Below are 9,411 nucleotides of genomic sequence, written 5' to 3' on the forward strand. Positions count from 1 at the left end.
GGGTATTTCACCACTAAAGATTCGATGAGGTTTTTTCTTACTTAACATTGTCATGCCTTGGAGTCACAACCGGACTGTCAATGGAACTACCAGGAACAGCCTGAACATGCACTAACTCGCTGCCTAAGAAAAGGCTTCAATGCTAAGCATGGCAGAAATTCCAGAGGCATGGGGTCACAGGGTCTAACAAATCCCACATTCACTGTTTGTGTTTTGGTCCACAAAGTAAGTGACATTAACTAAAAGCACAAACAGTGAATCCACGAAAACGTTTTCAAAAAATAGTTTAAGTTTTAGTCTTACACTTCTACGCAAGACAAAGAACACTCTAAATTCAAGATTGCTTTGAATCTCTCTATTGAAGAAAAAATATTCTCCTATGATTTGTTTCTAATTTTTGGCTTAAAATAAGAAATCTTGAATTTAGAGTGAAATACAAAAACATAATACCAGAATATCAAATGTTTAGTTTTAAGCTGGTTAATGATTTACAAAAAAAGTTTACTTGTAAGATCTTGTAATGGAAAGTTTAATTACTTTGCAAATATAATGCATGCAAGCACAGGCGGCCCAGACGCAATATGTGTCACTGAATGAATATATTAATATTCACATGGACAAATTAATGCGATGAGTCGTCGAAACTCCCATGGACTAAAATAGTCTAAAAGTCAAAATATAACAAAACAAAGCTAAGATACCTTCAACTGAACGTATCCTTGTCTTTCCTGGCCGGTTTAAGTGGCATTTTGTTGAGTTTTGCAATTGTAGGTACTATTCACTAAAGAAGAATTAAAGGCTGGCTACAAAACAAACAGACCATCTCCACGCGCCTTCACACGAAGCGCTATAAATTCAAGAATAATCGACGAATCCGTTCCAAATAACCATCGGCTAATCTGCAGGTAACGTGTGCTCCTGCTTCTGGCTCGCTTGCTCCACAAAACCCATCGCAACTGCAAAATAATTGTTCGCTCATCAACAACCACTGTTGACCTTTACGCTTCGATATGACCGCAAACGACCAGGTTTAATACGCGACATGAATATTGAAGCTTAGCCACCGCGTTCGCGCAACAATGCAGCACTTGCTATGGGAGGGATGGTACTATTGCTTCTAGGTCAATCGACTGACCGAAGGTTCGCTGCGTTAGTTTTGACCAGAAAACAAAAGGCGATCGCGGGACCGTCCGTAAGTTTTCAACAGGGCAGCCCTGGTTTTCAAGTTCGAATTCTTCTAACGTTCGTTGTCTCAGCTGCTGTCACATTGTTCGTCCAGCCGCTTGCATAGGTTCTTGACTCTACCAGACTTATTTGCTTAGATTAACAACGTCTTACTCCATAATATGTTGTCCAAACTGGTGAAGGAGGACGAGAATTTTCCGCCCAGGAAAAAGGCAAAATCTGGCCCCCGCTATGCATCTGAATAGAAGATACAGCTGAAGATATTGTAAAGTAAAATTTATGTGCGCGATATCTTTTTTTATTATTTTTATTATTCTCAAAACTCAGGGGCACCCAACGATGATTTCCCCCTAAATGCATTGAAAACACATTTAAGGCTGTCCAGAGTACTTTTGATCGAAAAATGCATTCTAAACAGCGCTTACATAAATTTAGTCAGGAGAGCTAAAAGCGAAGCTAATGATTTATAGTTTGCTCATACTAAATATAAAATATATCGTGTAATGCTAAGCGGAGAAGGCAACGAGACAGGGCCACCCAACGACTGTTTCCTCAAATACTTTCAATTGAAAACACTTTTGTAGCTATTCATAAAGTACTTTTAGCTCTATAGAAATGCATTCTAAGTGCGCTATAAAATTTGCATCTCAGTGTTCGGCCATTCTAGAGGAACTTGAGTCTTTTCGAAATTACGAGGAATTCAGAATTATTTTCCCGAGAATTTTAGATGCAATTTAACGTATTACGAAGGAGATAATTTTTCAAATGCCTTCTTTCATCACATTTTTGAATCCGAAAATTTTAGGATTCCATTTTACTCTCTCCGCGATCGCCTTTTGTTTTCTGGTCAAAACTAACGCAGCGAACCTTCGGTCAGTCGATTGACCTAGAAGCAATAGTACCATCCCTCCCATAGCAAGTGCTGCATTGTTGCGCGAACGCGGTGGCTAAGCTTCAATATTCATGTCGCGTATTAAACCTGGTCGTTTGCGGTCATATCGAAGCGTAAAGGTCAACAGTGGTTGTTGATGAGCGAACAATTATTTTGCAGTTGCGATGGGTTTTGTGGAGCAAGCGAGCCAGAAGCAGGAGCACACGTTACCTGCAGATTAGCCGATGGTTATTTGGAGCGGATTCGTCGATTATTCTTGAATTTATAGTGCTTCGTGTGAAGGCGCGTGGAGATGGTCTGTTTGTTTTGTAGCCAGCCTTTAATTCTTCTTTAGTGGATAGTACCTACAATTGCAAAACTCAACAAAATGCCACTTAAACCGGCCAGGAAAGACAAGGATACGTTCAGTTGAAGGTATCTTAGCTTTGTTTTGTTATATTTTGACTTTTAGACTATTTTAGTCCATGGGAGTTTCGACGACTCATCGCATTAATTTGTCCATGTGAATATTAATATATTCATTCAGTGACACATATTGCGTCTGGGCCGCCTGTGATGCAAGCTGTTTATGACATATGAAGAGTAGTAGCATACGTATCATCTTATAATCTGATGAAGCTTAATAAGGATTCCAGCTGACAATCATCAATGAAAGGCTAGGATGTAGCCAGAATCGAGAATCCTTTAAATAGTCCACATACTGATTGCAGTCCATATTTCTTATAAATAATTCTTATAAATATAATATTTACCTCGTACTAGAAGATCTGTACATTGGTTCAACGTGACATCCTGTATGGCCTACATTGTAGTCAGACTGGCAACCATAACCCAGGCATGATTCAGAAGACTTGTTACATTTAGCCCTTAACTGAATAAAGGATTGCTAAAGGTACAATATTTTGCATTGATAGCCAACTTCATTCGCCATCTTTAAAATTACCCAGAAGATACTGGTAACTCGTGTCTTCCCAGGGCCCTCTCGCTCAGCCTATTGTCCTCGATATGCGTTCTGGGTAATTTTCAAGATGGACGGGAAAACTTCTGAAGAAAAGGAGGAGAACTCCTGCAAAACTTTTGATGTTAAATCGAGAAGTTTCAAAATGTATCACATGCAGGTAAGCTAAGCTAAAGCCTTTTACCTTTGCAACGTTAACTCTATAAAAGCCTTGTTGATCCCAGTCCACTGGCAAGTTTTAGGTTGGAAGCTTCAATGTGGCGTACGTGACATGAAAACACGCACAAAACGGCTGAGCCGGTGATCATTTTGTAAAAATGCGAAGCAGGAAAGATTCATCAGTGACAGCTCTTAAGAGTTTGGAAGACAAAGCCGATAGTAGAGAGTGTTTTCTTGTCAATCAAGTTAATTAAGGTATAGTCCTCTGCACAACTATGAACACTTTCTGACATTTTGTAAAAAACAAGTAAGCTTGAACAGAAAATATGGTCATTTATTTTTTGCTGTTTTGCCAGGCTAAGAATCATCAAGAGTTTACTATCAAGTTAGCTTGATCCTCCTTTCTTTTGTAGAGATCAAGGTGTCTCTCACAGGATTGTCCAAGTTTAAGGAGGGAGTTTCTAAAATATGGGAACTGCTGTCTTTGCGAAAAGGCATCAGCCTTCATTTGCAAGAAATTAGAATAGATTATCCGAGGAAACGAAAAGGCAATCATTTCTGGCAGTGAAAACAAAAAAACTGAGCTGGACTCCAAGGGAAACCATCAGTGAAGTGGAGAGAATGGATCAAATGGAAGACTTAAAGATAAGTCGTAATTTTCAAGGAGAAAGAAATTTCATTTCATTTCAGTAAAATTGATTGTGGCATAAAAATTTCCTCAGCTGAGTTGTAATTCGTCAGCTTCCCCGGATTTTTATACTAGTTCTTTGAAGAACATTGACAAAGACTGCAAAAACTTTTTTTTTTTTCAATTCTGGAGTTAGTGATAACAATTGATGACATGTCATGTGATACCTATTATGCTCACCTGCCTATTAAAACATATTGTTATTGATTTAAAAAAATAAATAAAATAAAATAAAATATCCTACCTGTGCTTATACTAAAGCTACATTTTTTTTATCAATTCATGATTGTTTTGTTTTCATTTTTTTTCCTCACTACTGGTAATTTATTACTCTGCCAAACTTTTTTTTTATCAATTCATGATTGTTTTGTTTTCATTTTTTTCCCTCACTACTGGTAATTTATTACTCTGCCAAATAATTATATAGCTTAAATAAATAATATATGATGATGATGACAATGATTATTATTATGATACAGCCACCAAATGGTCTAGTTTGGAGTCTAACTGCTATATAATTAATAAAGAACAGGACTCCATATCACTAGCATATCCATACTTAAGCTTGTCCAATTAGGAAAATATTTCAGTTAATAAATTTTATATTAACAAGATTTGGCTTCATTCAACTTTGGAGCTCATCTGAAATTTTTGGTTTAATTTTTTCGTAATTGGACAACATGGAGCCTACTATATATATAAGAGATACAAAGATTCCAAGGCATCTTTATATGTATGTTACTAAAGCACATTATAAATTTTAAGCCTTATAACCTCAACATAAGACGGATCATTTTCCCTTAACTCGCCTTAACTCGCCTTAACTCGCACAAACTCGCAACTGATAGGCGAGCTCAATTTTTCCTTATCTCGCCTTAACTCGCCTAAACTCGCATTAGCTCGCACAATCTCGCGGCGAGTTAAGGTCCCAGAGTAGGCCTATGCCTTGTTTTTGTTTAACGACCATTTCAAAGCCACTATTCACCAAGATTGAAAAGAACAATTGCTTTTGTATAGACCTGATTCAACAAAGGTTGCTTTGGGCATTGGGCAATTTTGCTCTGGCGTTCCATTGGTCACTCAAGCAAATCACTGCAGAGAGTTCCCAGCGGCACCCATCGACCGAATGCTTCTAAATACGCCAAAGTGTCTCAGATGGTTTTCTCTATGCTTTAGAGGCCTTTTTGGTTAATTTGGAGTTGCCCTAAAAACTACTTATTTTCTGTTGGGATGTCTTAGGGAAACTTTGGTCGTCACGAAAGTTTTAGGTTTGTTTTCGTCTCAGCCGAAAATGTTAGCTACACTTATGGTCCGGTCGAAAAATCGAGAACTTGAAGTAGCCTTACTTTCATTAGAAAATTATAGGGGACGTTTTGTCTTTATGCCGAAAGTTTTAGGAGACCCTTTTTAACAATATAATCGCAATATCTTGGTATTAAAATGTGAGTAACACAACCTCGGAAAAACGAGTTAAGCTCATTAGAAACCCTCCGAATGTTTTTGACGAATGGAACGGTTATCCAGAAATTTTTAGCTTTGCTCAAGCTTCAGAAATTTCTAGGAAATATTTGCTCCTTCGAACAGTTATTTCAGAGAACAACGTCGCTGGGTGCCCCTAAGTTCCGTGTGCCCAAATAGCGCTACGCACAGTTACTATTTGAAACTCACACGAACAAAAATTCCTCATTTTTGTTTGCCTGACTTTTGTCATTTGTTATTTGAATGACCAATGACAAAAGTCAGGCAAACAAAAATGAGGAATTTTTGTTCTGAGGGCGCGGAAATTAAATGTTTATATAGCCCAAAAACGAAGCAAACTGTATTAATACTTGTACTTTCGAAAGTATGAAGAAATTGGGCTGAAAGATGCCTTATACCTGATTTAAAGGAAACTTGTTTTGCCGAATTCAGAGCCCTGGACGAGCCTGTTTCTTAAAAGATGGGTCTTCTGACAAAAGAGTGAACATTGTTCAAAATTGTGACATGTTCGTCGTCGAGTCTTCCACTGAACTCCAGAAATGTGTTGGTGATATTCAGTCGTTCGCTTTTACTGAAATCGAAAACAACTTTCCTAAACATCATTTTAAAACGTTATGACGTTATAAGGCGCTGCCACTTTCCTTTTCCAAAGAAAATAAAGAAGTTATCGCTTTTAGTTACAAATCACATAGAAGAAAGCATCGTTAATTAGCTCTTCGTAGAACCAATATACATGTATAAATACAAGAAAACCCGTAAGTGTTGCATATGGCGGTAGGCATAAACCCTTTGATTCTAAAAGGCCGAGTGATAAGCATTCTCTTCGTCATATTAGTGGGTTATAAAACTATTTCCGCCTCTAATTGCACACTTTTATTTAATAGAATATCGCGGCTCAAATTTGCGAATTTTAAGATTTTTTAAGAATAAACCCGAGGCTGACATTTTGAAGAGGATAGAATGTTGTGTGTTAAAAATCTGTAAATACAAGAAACGAAAAAACTAGCCAACAAAACAAAAAAAATTGCACTGACTGTCATTGGTTCCCTAAATACACCGTTCTAAAACGGAAATGTTATAAGCTATAATCAAGGACAAAACAAGAATACTTTCAGTCTAAAAACGACCGAAAAATAAAAATATTCAGCTCGGGAAAAAACAATATTCTTCTAAAAAAAAGAGTGTATCAAACTGGCTAACATGCTCATCGGGTCTTTCAACTCCAAAATCTGCGCGTGATAAAAGAAATGTCTTCAACAAGTTGTGAATGGGGTTAACCGAGTAGCGACAAAGGGCGAAAAATATTACTGACTACCGACAAAACGAGTAAAAAATTACCGACTACCGACAGGAAAAATATTAACCGACTACCGACTTATCAATATTTGTTTTCAGAAAAAAGGGCATTTTGCATTTTTTCTCCTAGCCGTTAAGAATTAACCTCTTTAAATTTATGACTCATTAGATGGTCTAACAGAAAGACTTCCTCTTTTGTTGATAAGGGTACATTACTACAACCAATATCATAACCACAGAAGCCACACCTTAAAGGTGCTACCGACTTTATAAATTTTATTGAAAAGACAAAGGTGATAAAACTGAGCGTTTCTTGTTTCGGTCCGAGAAATGCTTAGAATAATCCTCAAAGAAAATTCTTTCCAGCTTAATGAAAAGCACTATATAGTAAAAAACCACGGTACCGCGATGAGCACATACAGCAGTTTCCTTTCCAACATTTTCATGGCTGCATACATTGAAACACAAAGTTAAGCAAAACCGTCTTTAAACCAACTGTTTGAAAAAGCTACATAGATGATACTTTTTCCCTATGGGACATAAGTAAACCAGACATGGTAGATTTCTTCAAATTCACGGATCAAGTAAACTTACTTCACCCTACCGCTCTACTGGCAATAAACTTTACGGCCGAAATATCTGACACTGAGACAATCTTTTTAGACCCCGTTGCATACCAAGGCACAACATTCAACGAAAAATGAGAAAAAGCTATCATTGACGTAAAGACGCATTTTAAACGGAAACCTTCCAGTATATACATTTTCACCTCTTACCACCCACCAATTGTTAAAATGGATTTGACAAACAGGAAGCCTTGAGAATCCTACGAACAAACTCCTCTGAGGAAGTATTTCAGATTTCAAAAACCGGTTGATGGACAGAGGCTGGCCACACAATTTTGAAATAAAAATTGCTATTAGAAGTAAAACTCACAGAAGGAAAGCAGCGCTCCTGAAACAAAACAACAAGGAAGAAAAAGAAATATTGTCTTTCGTGACACAATACAAGCCCTTCAGTGTCTATTATGAAAGAAGCTTTAATGAAAAAGTTTAATCTCATACAAAACCAAACACTACCTTGCCAACTTAACCCTCGGACGTACACGCAAAATCATACCCCCCACCATGGTACAAGAGGAGGGTAGATGGAACCCTTCCCCAGAGTTTTTGATTTTGCCTTCCCTGAAAAGCCTTTGATCTTCTTAACAAGATGAGGTATATTTTATGAATGGTGGTGCTGCTGGAGGCCTGTTACGTCACCAACAATGGTCGGCATCTTTACCGCCATCTTGGATTTTACCAAGAATTAGTCTGATCAGGTTAAAACAGTGAGAAATGGTAATTGCTTGACAAGAATAATAACACATAAATAAGCACTTTGCATGATTTTAGCTGCAAGATTTTTCTTTTATTGTTAAAAAAGTTGAAAAAGAGACATTCATTTTCACTCAAAATGGCTTGACCACCTGCTACTTATTACGTCATACCTCGTAACCATAGAAACTGATTATCACTAAACTTGTCTCAAAATGCGTGCGAAGGATAAACGAACATCTACTGAAAACGTCAGGTGCTGAGGTTTTATCCTCTTGGAAAAATGCCAGAAAAACCTAAAAGGGGGGGGGGGGGGGGGGTGGTATCCACCCCCACCCCTTGTACGTCCGAGGGTTAAAGTGTTATTTCTTTGAGAAAGGAAAATTATGGCAAAGGACATGCTTGTTAGAGCCAAAACATTAAAGGTATAGATGTGCAGCCTGTCACCCCTTGCAGTTTTTCACTAAGAATAATTTAAGCCAGTATCCAAAAGGCTGGAGTCCATCAATTAATTAATTGCTTTTTACTGTGCCCTGTAGTCGACAGGGAAACCAAATTTGCATTTACAATAAAGGGTTTGGTGATTTTATGAGTACTCATGATATTCATTTGGCAAACAATGGTGAAATAAACGATCATGTTGCATAAACAAACAAGAGTTAATGAAATTCATTTGTACAAGTTTTACTCTTTCCTTAGGGATCAAAGTCTTGAAACTGGGTGAAATACATAAACATATTACTAATTAACAAGCGTTTTTTACTTATTAAGTGTTTTTTTCCGACAACCGACAAAAATCAAAAAGTTTAACCGACTACCGACAAAGATCGAAAATTTTAACCGACTACCGACAAAGTAACTGAATTTTAACCGACAACCGACAAGTCGACCCCCCATTCAGACCCTCAGTTGTTGCTGAACTTGAGACCAACCTACCAAGACTTCGGATATAAAAACTATCATTACCCAAAGAAATCAAGCATTTTCTGATTTATGAAAGTCATAATTTATAGAGAGCTTTAGACTCCTCGAGGACGACTACTAGTACAAGATGTTCTCAATACTGCAAATTGCTCCAAGGGGAACCTGCGTCATTTTCGAGGGAAAACGTGATAGCTGTCGCTATTCTACTACGAGTTTTAGCGAGAATGTTGTGGTGGCGGGAACAAGTTATGAAATCATTTTGCTTTCGGGAGCTTTCTTGTTTTAGAACACGCGCAAAAACTTTAAGTTAAATCTCGTACTCGTACGCGTTGTCGTCCTCAAATCTAAAGCCCTCCTCTAATGCTATGTTGAGAGATGCGGCTAAAAAGTAAACCATGCTATTCGCCACTTTACAAATGAGAAGGCCGAGTTAACTTTTGCAAAGAGTTCTGGGAATGTTAGTTGGGGCAGGGCAAACAAATTGACCAATAGCTGAATGGTTGTGACTAGAATG

This window comes from Porites lutea, chromosome 3 (assembly GCF_958299795.1).
Source record: "Porites lutea chromosome 3, jaPorLute2.1, whole genome shotgun sequence".
NCBI classification, from domain to species: Eukaryota; Metazoa; Cnidaria; class Anthozoa; order Scleractinia; family Poritidae; genus Porites; species Porites lutea.